The 10,980-nt window shown below is 35.7% G+C and overlaps 1 protein-coding gene across 1 annotated transcript in view; it reads left to right on the forward strand.

The window, feature by feature from the left end:
- The window catches only part of LOC145668617 (EF-hand domain-containing protein D2 homolog), a 153,726-nt gene that overhangs the window by 47,742 nt on the left and 95,004 nt on the right, over nucleotides 1–10,980 (forward strand). The window lies entirely within an intron of this gene.

The following is a 10,980-nucleotide window of genomic DNA, read 5'->3' on the forward strand; positions in this document are numbered from 1 at the left end:
TGGGATTCCAACCACATACGCTACTATTCTGAATTACAGCAAAATTTTCAACAGATGGCTATGTTGATTACTGATCCGCGACGAAACCATACTGACTTCATTGTTTTGTTTTCCGTTTTAGAAAAGCACACACACAATAATAATAATAATAATAATAATAATAATAATAATAATAATAATAATAATAATAATAATAACTAGACCGAAGATGGTTGAAAGTGAAATCATATAAATAAAATGAGTGCGTATAGCGTTCTTCATAAATAAAATTAGTATTTTTGAAATGACTGTACATTAGTTGTGAATGTTGTTTCATAGTTCATTCGTATTGCATTACAGGTCAAATATTTGTATTAAATCTCTTGCTTCAATTGACTACTATACCGATATATATCTACAGGAGAAAACGAAAAAGTGTCACTATCGTCGCTACAACTTGAATACATAGAAAATGCCTCAATGTTGTCGAAGTGAACTCAACCTTTGTGTTCTTGCGCTGACGTATACTTAAGCTTGTTTTTAGATTTCCTTTGATTTGACTTTTGGTTTCAGCATCAAGGCTATATAAGAAGTGAACCTACAGCTTAACGTGGGATTAAGAATTTTATACCGATATGATAAAATATACGAAGGGGGACTGCAGTGGCGGCGGTTGGACTTTAAAAGTGGGGGGGCAAGACATGATCTGAATGTTTAATATCAATGTTAGTTTTCCTGGTTGCTTGTAACACTTTGTTTGACGAAAGGTTGTATAACTATTAGGATACTGTCTTTTTCAGTTATACCGTATATCTTGTTTCATATTTTATTAAGTAAATTGACAAGAGCAACGCAAGTAGATACTAGCCCTTTGTACTCTTAAACAACGAAGGTGTAAGAAGATATTTGATTCATTGCTCATGAATATCTGTCTGGAAAATTGTGTGATCAGATTAGGGGCCTATTTAATAACAAATTTTCAAAACAAATAAACAGAAAGGATAATATTAATCAAATAATCATAGTAATGAATAATGAGGCTTGTTTTGCAAAAGTTATATTGAAAGTGAAAATTAATGAACAACTTATATTTTTAATTCCACAAATGCTATTATGTGTGTTATTACTCTTAGAATGACAGTGAATACTATAAGCTAGGGATGGCCAATTCCGGAATTTTTACTTTCCGGAATCCGGAAAGTAAAATCGGAAAATTCCGGAATTCGGAAAAATTCCGGATTTCGGAAAAAATCCGGAATTCGGAAAAATTCCGGAATTTAGAAAAAATCCGGATTTCGGAAAAATTCCGGAATTCGGAAAAATTCCGGAATTCGGAAAAATTCCGGAATTCGGAAAAATTCCGGAATTCGGAAAAATTCCGGAATTCGGAAAAATTCCGGATTTCGGAAAAATTCCGGATTTCGGAAAAATTCCGGATTTCGGAAAAAATCCGGATTTCGGAAAAAATCCGGATTTCGGAAAAAATCCGGATTTCGGAAAAATTCCGGAATTCGGAAAAATTATTTTTTCTTTTTGTAATCCTAAGAATTTTGTTCAAACGCAAACGAACAAATTTCCTTTTTGTAATCCTAAGAATGTATGATGCAAATTAAGCTGAAACTTACATCCTAAAGTATACACTACTCAATCTTCCCATGGTTAATGAGATGTAGTCCAAAAGTACGATGTACTTCTAATATTTAATTTTTGTTTTACTGTGATATTGTCCAGAGGTAAGACATATATCACACTGAGATAAACAACTTGACATAATGAAGATGTTATCATACGTAGTTTTCCAGAAAATCGTGAGAAACTAATTTTTGTGAAGTTAAAATATGCGTCTCTTGTTGCCAGTGGGATGCAATTGATAACTTTTATGCTGGAATAGTCTTATTATTATTATTATTATTATTATTATTATTATTATTATTATTATTATTATTAATCGTTTATTCTATCTTATATATAAAAGAGAACGTACAAATCCTTTGTTCCCTCATCACGCTAATACGGCTGAACCAATTTCTTTTATTTTTGGGGGGTTATTAGGATTTGGACCCTAGATGGTTTTTATCATATCACTTTAATTTTTAATTACCAGTGTCTTGAGATAATTGACCATTCAAGTGTCCATAACGTACAAATCCTTTGTTAGATCATCATAGGTAAAAATAAACGTATTTATATGCAACCCGCATGACCGTGTCACTCGGCGGGTTAACATAAATGACAGGCGCTATAATGTTAACATTTACTGCAATCACTTGAAAGCGAAAAAGTAAAAATTATCTAAGTAACAAAGTTTATTGCGTTCCGGGGTGACCGCAGCGAAGCGGGGCGGGTTAACATAAATGACAGGCGATATAATGTTAACATTTAATGCAATCTTCTATGGTTTTTATCATATCACTTGAAAGCGAAAAAGTAAAAATTATCTAAGTAACAACGTTTATTGCGTTCCGGGGTGACCGCAGCGAAGCGGGGTGAACGCTGCTAGTGTACTGTAAAAGAAAAATGTGAACCGTTAAGTAGTAGATTTTATCTGTTGTTTTTTGATATCTTCTAACAGTAATAACAAACTGCTTGTAAATACGCAATGATTATCAAGGACAATGGCATATTAATGTAAGGACTACTCTGCAGACTAGCAATAAACAATAACAGATAAACAATAGTTGCAAAAAAAAAAAAAAAAAAGTAACTAACTTGGGCACGTCAGAATGTTCGCGAGAATATAGGGACGCATTGAGACTAGCAAAGAGCGTGCTATTATCATTACTCATAGGGCCGTACGATGGAGGCATTAATGTTAATGGCTCTAATGAGCACTTACTTGCTCTAACGGTTAACCTCATTTTTGAGATGATTCTTAGAAGGGGCGTGTTGGCATGCAGTTAGAAGACCTATATCCATTATTTAAAAAGCACACGTTATCTGTGGAGTACTAACGATTTGCGTCACTATCGAACACTAACGTAGCACTAGCGACGTTTAAAGTCGAAATTGGAGTCTGACATAAGTGGCTTGTCAACTTCACGGACATTATATTTTCCTTGACGAGAGAATTTTGCGCCCAGGAAATTTGCGCCCTACCACAAAAATAGGAAAAAATGCGCTCGCAATATATTTGCACTGGGATGTTTGCGCCCTACCCCAAAAAGAGGGGAAAATGCGCCGGCTATATATTTGCACTGGGATGTTAGCGCCCTACAATTCAACTTATTTTTGTATTGTGTAAAGTAACTTCCACTCACACTTGAACTAGGCTTGCCTATCATCGTCTCAGTGAGTTACTCCATCCGTTATAATATTCCGAACAAATGAAAAAAATACAATTTTAGTTCACTAAAGGGCAATCCATACAAATACAATTTTTCATTATACTACAAAATTTACAAAAAAGTATAAATGACTGATATATAATTATTAATATAATCAAAGAGTATAATTTAATCTACAAAAGGTTGTTTGGCTCTACCCAGATATCTCTGTTCACAATCCTTGCGAGTTGTTTGGCTTTTCAGGACACAAAATATAGAAAAGAAAATGTAAAGTGAATGTAAAATCAGTTCAGTAATATTATCAAGAAAACTATGTACAGTGTGTTTACTTGCTGGAATTCAAACACACAATTGCGTTCAGTTGTTCTTTCAGAAAAAAATGTTCCGGGGGGCACACTTAGTATTCCGGAGGGGGGTCACTGCTGGTACTATTCTATTTATTATTATATTATAGACGTATTATTTTGATCTCCTCCGAGGGGGCACTCTGAGAGCTCTGGGGAGGCCAGTGTTCCCCCAAAATCATCTCTGGAAGAAGCAGTGATTGCTTTGATCCGTTGTGTTCTTTTGGCTTATATTGAAGTTTATTCTCCCCTTATATAGCCACAATGAAAATAAATCACAAATGGCATGGTTGTGGGGGAGGATTGTTTATGCTGTAATGTCAGCCCCTCCGAGCAAATGCGTAAGCTCCAATAGGTTCTTTTATTTCGCAGGGCTCAACTTCCCGGTGGAGGTACATCGCAGGCACAATTTTCCCTGTTCTTGAGGTAGGGCGCAAATTTCCCAGACGCAAAATTCTCGACACCGTTCGAATGACCTCGGAAAACTATATCTTTTTCAATACTTTTTTATATTCTTTTACTCGAGATTTCTTCATAGCTTCTAATTAAAATACTTACTAATATATCCTCATTTTATTGTCCTAACCAATCAATATGGGTATGTTGTCAGTAAAATATTTAGATTGATCGAGCCTCTGGTGTGTAACCACAGTATTTCATATCATCCCCCCATTTAGAAATCTTGGCTAAACGAACCAATATATGTTGCCAATAAAATAGTTTAGAATGATTGAGCCCCTGGTAAATAACCACAGTATTTCGTGACAGACCCCCTCCCCTTCCTATTACCATATTCTAGCTACATGCCTGACTCAGCTAATTCTCTACATTCTTTACCAAGCACACATTTTCTAAAGCGGAAAATGCTCTCTAAATACCTAAGCTCATTATTTTCAGCAGATGCACAAATTGGGTAACATTCTATCTACATGAATGTTATATATATGTCGATTACTGGAAACCGCTTCTCGCTATCTATTACCATATTTACTATATAATGATTAACGTTAAAACCGGAAATGGTTGATTTGTACCGCTTCCGGTTTGAATATTACATTCATCAGGGAACTCGATTCTTAACTATTGACTCTGTACATCATGGCCAAAATTGATTGGTAATCCATCAGATAGTTCTTGAGACTGTTTGCTTCACTGACGGACAGAATGAATATATGGCTATAGAGTTTTGATAAACTAAATTCGTTAATGAGTGATGATGGAACAAATATAAGAAAGGTAGGCCTTCCACCGGGAAAATTTTCGAACACAAAATTAGCCATCGAAAACTCTACCACTGAGTCATCAATCACCCGCTTATTAGTTTTATTAATTATTATATTAATATAAATTAATGAATGCCTGCTTATGTTAATTATTGAACAATTACATTGTACACTTCGTAAAGTCAAAAATTATAAATTTGTATTTACTGTACATACAGTGAGCGCAGAAAGTGTTCGTACACCTATGCTATTGAAACGAGAATGCCTGCGAAAAAGAAACAGAAAATTTAAGAAGTGTAATAACACACACAATGTGAATAATGAAAACTAAGCTTTATGAATGTATCAATAAAGAACCACAAAGACAAGTTTAATGGTCAGAAAGTAAATAAATTCCGTAGAAAGTGTATAGAGTAAACGCAAAAAGTGATCGTACACCTGACGTACGAATACGAAACAAAGATACCACAACTGGGGTTCACTAGTATTCACCTGAATATACACCTCTGTATAGCATGACGAGTAACAGAATGAGTTTAGTTGTGAATAGAAGTGAAAAAACTGCACGTTGGGCTGTCAAAGTGGGAAGCAACCGAATAGAAACAAATGAGGAGACAAGAAAAGTAATTATTAAATTGCATAAGAAGGGTAAGTCTTTGAGAAAGATAGCAAACCTTGCAGACAGGCCTCGTACAACAGTACAAACAATAATTGCGATGTATAATGTTTCTATCACTGTGCGAAAAAAAAAAAAAAAAAAAAAAAAAACTGGAAGACCAAGACTGTTGAGCGAACAAGATAAACGTTACATTATTAGGGAAAGAATAAAGGTTCCAAAAAATAGTGCTGTGCAATTGGCAACGGATCTGGAAACACGCGGTGTTAAAGTATCAGCCAGTACAGTGCGGAATATTTCCAAGGTATCATGGTTAGATAGCCAGGAAAATGTTCTGGGTGAACAAGACAAATCGTATAAAGAGACTAAAGTTTGAAAAAGAGTATAAAGATAAGGGATCAGGCTTCTTTCTGGAATAGGGTCACATTTTCGGACGAAAGTAAATTTAACTTTATCGAGTCCAATGGGAGGCGTATTGTATGGCGCAAGGTGAATACAGAGATGAATCCTCAAAATCTCGTCCCTAAAGTAAGACACGGAGGAGGGTCTGTGCTCGTCTGGGGTTGTATGAGTGCCTCAGGGGTGGGTCGTCTCCACCTTATCGATGGAGTGATGATCCACAAAGTGTATATTAACATATTAAAGGAAAATCTCCATACTAGTGCGCAGAAGATGGTTCTTGAAAACAATTTATTGTTCAGCAAGACAACGACTCCAAACATACAGCGGAAAATACTCGATTGTGGCTACTCTATAATACCTTGAAACAGCTTCGCACACCTCCCCAATCCCCAGACATGAACCCCATAGAACATCTATGGTCTGTTCTGGAGACAACAATCAGAAGGCACAGCTTCTCTACTCAGGGCCGGCGCTAGCAATTTTGCCGCCTTGGGCGGTGCTTTCACATGCCGCCCCTTTAATCCGCAAACCTTATTTTGACAGATAACGTTCAAGTGTCATTTAAAAACATGTATAAAATGGAAAAGTAAACAACAAAAAAAAAAAAAACTACCTTTCTGGAATGTTCACGTAATATTTAAACGACTCTATACTGACACAATATTCAGTATGCTCGATTTCGCTGTATATCTGTAATATAGAGCAGCGCATACAGAAAATAAAATTTTAAAAATATACTTTAATCATGACTAAGAATTTTAATTTTTAGGCTTATTTTATATCAAAAGGCGTTTTCAACAGAGTATGGAGCAAGAAGATAATACAGTAAATCAGATATTATGGTAAATGTAAGTGATTAGCTTAAGCCTTATAATGTACTAAAACACAATAGACATACATAAATTTAACATATCTTAATTGAAAGAAACTTTTCTTCCTTTGATATGAGCAAATTCCTTTATCACATCACGTAGTCCAATGTTTTAGCCAATTTGTGTTCTATTGATATCGTCGCTAGACCACTCAAGCGTGTTTCAGACATAGAAGAGTGTAGATAGTTTCTAATAAACTTAAGTTTCCAAAAACTTCTTTCTCCACTTGCCACTGTTACAGGCAAGATTAACAAAATTCTACGTGCAATACTAACATTGGGAGCAAAGTCATGTTCCTTTATTATTATTATTATTATTATTATTATTATTATTATTATTATTATTATTATTATTATTATTATTATTATTATTATTTTGTGAACTTTCACAGGCTTAATTATAGTGGATAACACTTTCAGTTTGTCTTTCAAATCACTGGGGTTAATATCTTTCAATTCTTCGTGTGTTAAAATGGTGGTAAGTTTAGTACACTTTTCAGACAAAAAGTTCAGGTGGTAGGCTATATCTTTACGATTACTTATATCGCAAAGAAAATTGAAATATTCGCTGTGATGTTTAAGTTGCTCAAATCTTTCTCTTAAAAGCTAACACAATCACTTCTAGAACTTTGTAATAAAAATCGATCTTGTATCTTGTTTGTGGATGTTTTCAGTAGCTTCATCCTCTGCCTCGTACTGAAACTGTCTCTTCTTTCGACTTCGAGCTTGCACTGTATTACGTATCAGTGGATCACCCGTATCTAATGCTGATGCCAAGTCCATCGTATCAACTAAGTAAGATTTAAACTTTGCATAATTTCTGCTCCTCTCAAAGTACCCAGATATATTTTCAAGAAATCCTACTGCATCCAACACATGAGAATCAATGCTTTAAAGTCATATCAGACAACGAGTGAGTAAAGGAAAGAAAAGTAACTCAGCTGGTTTGCTATACACAGAGCATCGTGGACGACCATTCTATCGGTTCTATTGTCATTACTTATTTGAAGTAAGGCATCATAAACTTCCTATATTTGATAACTGAGTCAGAGCATCAATTCGGCTCTCCCACCTTGTGGTGGATTATGATTTTAAAGTGAGACTACTAATATGTTCCTTTAGTATGGCCCAACGTTGAACTGACGCAGAAAAAAAAAAGTCATAAACTTTTTTTTAGCTATACAAAAAATGAAACATTTCTCAAGAAATAATACGCTGTACGATTTACTATATTCGGAATGAACAATTTGTAAATTGGTCAAAAACTCGCTATTAGAACCTAAATGTCTCTAGATGCTACCAGGGGCGAATCCAGGGGGGGGCGATCGGGCGATCTCCCCCCCCCAGAAGAGGAAACTTTTTTATTTTATATATAAATAAAATATATAGTTTATTTTTTGACGCTCTTAAAAGTAGCTCTAAGTAGCAGTATTACAACCCACCGCCCCCCAGAAGTCCGTCCTGGATCCGCCCCTGAATGCTACAGGCTAGAACGGCCTGTCTCAAGTGGGAGTGTACCTTTTGCATACTTGGAGCGGAGCGTTAGAACATTATTGAATAGAAAAAAATATAAAAAGACACCGTGATAATCTTATGCACTCTAGCTCAAAATCCTATCTACACTGCTGCAAGGGAAATATTGAACGAGATACCTGTGGCTAGTAGTTTGATAATTGAAAACGAGGAGGAATGCTCTGAATTTCCTGAGAGAGTATTTCTTGAATGTGAGTGAAGTAAGTTCAATTACATTCTCAGGTTAACACAATCTTATTTTTCCATGTGAGCCTATTACGAAGCATTATATTTTGATAGTATTCTTTTCTTTTTCAAATTTTGCCGCCCATTAGACTTGCCGCTCTGGGCGGTGGCACGGCTCGACCCTCTCTCGCGCCGGCCCTGTCTCTACTAAAGAAGGCCTAAGAAAAGCTATTCAAGAAGAATGGGACATAATCAGTCCCGAAGCTACAGAACTACGAACTACTACAGGTGAAATCAATGCCACGAAGACTACAATCATTAACGCACAGGGTAATCCCACAAAATATTAAATAACGTAATATACTTTATAAGCACTAATTCAAGCATAAGTGTACGGTGACATTTTGCGTTTACAAAAAAGGAATTCTCTCTTTTCTTCTGAACAAAACAGTGATTGTGTTTGTTTGGCCTTTCTCTTGTATATAGAAATAAAATGTATGAATGTGTAGTCTTAATTCTGGTTATATATATATTTTCCACCTCCCGTTCTCATGCTAGCTGTTTTCAATATAAAGTATGCACGGTGTACGAACACTTTCTGCGCTCACTGTAGGTATGTTGACAATAAGCGAATGTTATTAGAATATTTGTTGATTTCTTTTCCTCCACTGCCTTTCGCCTGGTTACAAAGTAGTTTGCAGTGCTTTGGAGTAGCTGTAGGTGGGAACGCGATAATGTTTGAGACATACCGGCGACTTTTTTGTGTGTGAAAATAAGACCCTTATAAAACAGTAAATAACTGCAGTAGCAATTGTCTACGTAAGTGATAAAGACATATCCAACTACAAGAAACTAATACAGTATATATATTCATTATTGTGTTTCTCTTTTAACAGCTACTAGCTAGCCCTAGTAGCAAAATCGATTGGCCCAACGTTGGGAAAATGGTGGTAATGCGACATACAAACGGTGGCCCAACGTCATGTTTGGCCGCTTTGGCAACCAATTCCCACCCAAACCATTACCCACTTATTCCCCAACCAAAAGAAGGGTGGGCCTTCGTTTACCCAACCAATTCCCAACCATCTCCCAACGTTGGGCCAACTAAACCCCAACAACCTTGAGAATGTTGGGCCTTCATTCACCCAACCAAATCCCACCAGTTTCCCTACGTTACCCCAACTAAACCTCGACGTTGAATGGTGGTTCACCATCCAAACGCTGACGTTTACCCAACCAAATCTAGCATTATTCCCTGACGCTCCCCGACGTGTCCTTGCGACGGATGGGGTAGGGTGGTGGTGCATTCGGTTTGGCACCTTTGACTTTTTATATGGTATTCCTGAGATATTCGGATGTTATTTATTTACAGTTATTATTCATATATAATGACGCAGATATTATCGACTGTATTTGCGTTATTACCATATAAATAATAACTCATTCCTAAATAAATAACAGATCTGAGTATCAGGAATACCATGTAAAAAGTAAAATGTGTCGAACCGAATGCATCTCCACCCTACCTCATCCACAGCGAAGACACGTTAGGGAACGTCAGGGAATTATGCTACATTTGATTGCGCACACGACAGCATTGGATGATGAACTACCATTCAACGGAGAGGTTTGACTGAGCTAACTTGGGAAGACTGAAAATATAGATTATTGAATGTGTGGAGCAGTCTGCGATTCGACTCGCTCAGCATTTGTGTTGTGTGTTGGTCTCACGATAACTTTCGAACAATTGAACCGACTCAAATGAAACTTTCAATGATTATTTATTCGTTCAAAGTACATGCCAAGTGCATTGGAGAGGAAAATTGGGTAAGAGGGAGGGGGTAAAGCCCCCTAAATGTGCAAAAAAAAAATAGGAAAACACTAAAGATGAATACTTACATGTTGGGTCAGGATGTGACGTCTCCCGATTGTACATTTATACTAGTACTAAACAATAAACTCCCTGGTTCTGGATAATCAATAACCATTAAAACGCTCTGGAAAACCAATAACCATTAACCATTAAATAACCATCAGTTGATAAGATCTGATGTCAACAGTCTTTTCTCAATGTTTGGGTCTGATAAAGAGGACGTTAGGTTCTTGAAACTGTAACGTATAGTTATTAATATAATTCATTTTGTTCCGTTCAGATCTGCGTTTTAATGGATACTAGTAGTAACCAAGCACATTATTGAAAAATAAAAATCAATAGACAAACAGCCAAATAACAAACACGCATTGTACCCATTAGAGATTGAGGAACTTTTCCTTGCTATTATATACACCAATCCACAATACTACTGCAATAACAAAGTAATTGAAAAGAGAACAGTATAATTTAATGGAAATGAAATAAATTAAACACTGTTCTCAAGTTTCCACTACATAATTTTTATTATAATTGCAAGTTGCAAAATCATTTGTTTTACATTACAATCTTCTTACATGTAAAAAAGTACAATAACAAATAAAAATAGTAAATATTTTTGAAGTTGCAAACAAAATTTTGGTAACTGTTCATTGTAAATAACAATGAGATATGCATATTAAATCTGGATCC

The sequence above is a fragment of the Thermobia domestica genome, chromosome 13, assembly GCF_964235325.1.
Source record: "Thermobia domestica chromosome 13, izTheDome1.hap1.1, whole genome shotgun sequence".
NCBI lineage: Eukaryota > Metazoa > Arthropoda > Insecta > Zygentoma > Lepismatidae > Thermobia > Thermobia domestica.